This window comes from Corylus avellana, chromosome ca1 (assembly GCF_901000735.1).
Source record: "Corylus avellana chromosome ca1, CavTom2PMs-1.0".
In the NCBI taxonomy this organism is placed as follows: domain Eukaryota; kingdom Viridiplantae; phylum Streptophyta; class Magnoliopsida; order Fagales; family Betulaceae; genus Corylus; species Corylus avellana.
Genome location: NC_081541.1, coordinates 45,956,520 through 45,959,799, shown reverse-complemented (window position 1 = coordinate 45,959,799; position 3,280 = coordinate 45,956,520).

The following is a 3,280-nucleotide window of genomic DNA, read 5'->3' as shown; positions in this document are numbered from 1 at the left end:
TTAACGTCATAAAGACAAACATTAAAAACATACAATCAAGTCTTATATATGACTTCAACATTCGCTAACTCATGTTCAAACTTCAGTTATAGAACAAGATCTGCTACTGGAGTACTCAATCTAATACATAGGTAGTCCATATTCCCAATTTTTATTTTCTCGGCCATGGGAGTAAACCCTCACACCGAAACAAATTCTCCTCGATTCAAAAGCCAAGATAAAAAACCTTCACCCCAAAGATCGCTCATGAAAGTAGATTTAAAGAAAAGTCAAACCCTTATTAAAATAATAATAATAATAATAATAACAACAACAACAACAAAAACAATAAAAGGCCAGCAAATAGCTACAACAGCCGAGGTGAAGGAGGCGAAACGCACTGGCCGGTGCGTGATGGAGAGATGGAGCTGTTTTGCGCAGATGGGCAGTTGAAGAGCTGTGGAGTATAGTGGGCCAGCGCGTGGCTGAGCAAAACCAATTGAGGAGATTACATTTAGATTTGAAAAACTTGATCTAAAGTCCAATTGATTACGAGGATCGGAGGTGAAAAGTGGCGCAGCACAGTAGAGGACAGACGGAGACAATGCAACATAAGCAAAGGGATAGCAAGAGCAACTGGACTAGTTGGAAAAGCAAAGCAAAGCAAAAGCAAAGCAAAGCAAAAGCAAAAGCAAAAGCAAAAAAAAAAAAACTGAAAAAAGAAAGAAAAAAACAAAAAGAAAAGGGAGAGGAAAGAAGAGGGGAGTAGGGTAGGTCCCCACAGGTTTTCTCTAGGGCCAGCTATTCACACCAACTTATTTACTTAGCGTGTGAAGTTGGGTGAGAAGATACGCCGACTCGACTTGCATTTTAATGCAATTAAGTTCGTCCGTACGAGATAAGAACCGGTGATAGAGCAAATTGATCATCTATTTAATAAGGTAGTTCAACCGAACCAAAAGTTTTGTTTGTTGTTATTGATGGGGTGCTGGTCACCGACAGCCAGGCCAATACCCTTTTAATTGTGCCTAGAAATATTTGTTTAGAAAATGGTTGTTATGATTTTTAGAGCTAGCGTATTTCTAAAAGGAATAGCAGTTCCTTAATTTTTGTGGAGGAAGAATAATAATTATTAAAATATTTACTAAAAAAACAAAGAAATGCTCTAGCCACCCCTTAGCCAAATGGGGTGGCCGGCTAAGGGGTGGCTTGACAGAACCACCTTAAGGTCAATCTGATTAACGAAATCCCTTCGTACACTAGACTATCGGCCTAAGAGCAGTAACAAAAGATACTCTATATGTCATTCTATTCCTTATGTTTATAAAAAATTTTAAAAAAATTACAAAAACCTTACTCACATCAGATTTCTTCCATTTAATCAACCCTCACGGTTGTTACAATGTTCTCCAATGTGTAGGAAACCAAAAGTGGTTCCATATACATTCTTTTAATATAAACATTTTTCATTTCTCTCTCATCTTTCATTTTTTTGCCTTTAATTGGGATTGTATTAGGATTTTATAAAAAAAGTGAGGATAGGTAGAAAACTTATATTTTGTAAAAAAATAATATTTTAATAGTATAAGATAAGGTAATGAAAGCTATTGTAAAAGAAAATGAAAGAGACGGAACTTTTGTTTTTGTTTTAACTTTATTTTGTAATTCTCTCTCTATCATATTCTAACTTTTCATAGGTGGCCAACCCCAAATATAATGGTTTCGTTGTGAGTCAGGTTGGCCGGCCATAGGTGGTCGAGCCACACCTTGGCCGGCCACCCCATTTGGCTAAGGGGTTGTTTCCTTTGCTTTTTTTAATAAATATTTTAATAATTATTCTTCTAAAATGAGGAATGATATTCATCCACAAAAATTAAGGAATTTCAATTCCTTTGGGAATATGGTAGCCGAGCTCTAAAAATCATTTCCCAAACAACCACTTTCTAAACAAATATTTCTAGGCACAGCCATCTTCTCGAACAAACGAACCTTTTTGTTTTGTTTTGGTTTTTTTTTTTTTTGACATATCCACGTAAGGGAAGGGGGAGAAAAGATTCGAACCAGTGACCTTCACTTCATTAAGCGTGGTCCATAGCCGATTGAACTACCCCTTGAGAACCGTACAAACAAACTTATTTGCATTAAAATGCTTGCATGTCGACTCAGCGTCTCTTCTCACTTAACTCCACAGGCTAAGTGACATGTGGAGATCCAATTTCGCTCCAACGAGAATGCTAAGTGACATACTTATATAAGTGAATAATACTTAATTAATTGACTATGAGAAGCATCATATCCTTCTCTCTACCTTTTCATCTAAACAATATTAAAAAGAACTTTAAAATAAAGAAAGATATAGATTTAGATCTTTTTTCTTCTTCTTTCATGGTAGCAGTGCTTGGCATCTTCTTTGTAAGCTCCATCGGTCTCCGTTTCTGGCGGGTTGCTTTAGATCTAGTTTATAGATCTAGATCTAGTCTCTACAACCTTAGATCTGATCTTTTTTCTTCAGCCAAGGTATATCCTCCGAAGGAATATCTACAATGTCGTGCTTCTCAACTGCTGCTTGTGAGGGTTTTGGTTTTTGTTTTTTGTTGTTGTTATTGTTGTTTTTATTTTATGGTCCTAGCCGTTGGGCTGAGGACGTGAATAATGCTTCTGGCTTTCGGGTTGAGAGGAAAATGATTTGGGTGTGAGTATTTTGCTCATACCTAGGAAATGGCTTCCTATGCTCCCGAAGGGAGTCTGCGTTAGTAGATATGTTCTATAAGCTGAAGATTGGGCTGGGATAGCGGATGTTTGACATCATAGATTGGTTTTTCAATGTAAGATTTGTTATATTTTCGATTTTTTGACGTGTAATCTTTTAACTTCAACTATGATCTTTCAGAACTGTATGTTTTGTGATTGTAAGAGCTTTTATGCACTTACTTCTATTAATAAAATCATATTGATTTTTCCTAAAAAAAAAATAAAATACTTAATTAGAAAAAAAAATGATTAATAATCAATTCAGTCTTAGGTCTCTAATTTTCAACTATTATATTATTAAGTTTCACCACTTTTTTTACATAAGTCTAGTTGTCAACTTACTGTTCAACTAATTAAGAACATGATCTCACATCATACCACTAAATTAGTTATATACCTATCTATATGACATGATAACATGAGAATCTTATAATATTTTAAAAATATTCCAGAAAATCCAAATCTGAAGCCCAAAGAATGGAGAATTAGGGAATTGTGCAAGTTATTGTAGTAGGTGGAAACATTAATTACAATAATTAATTGATAAGAG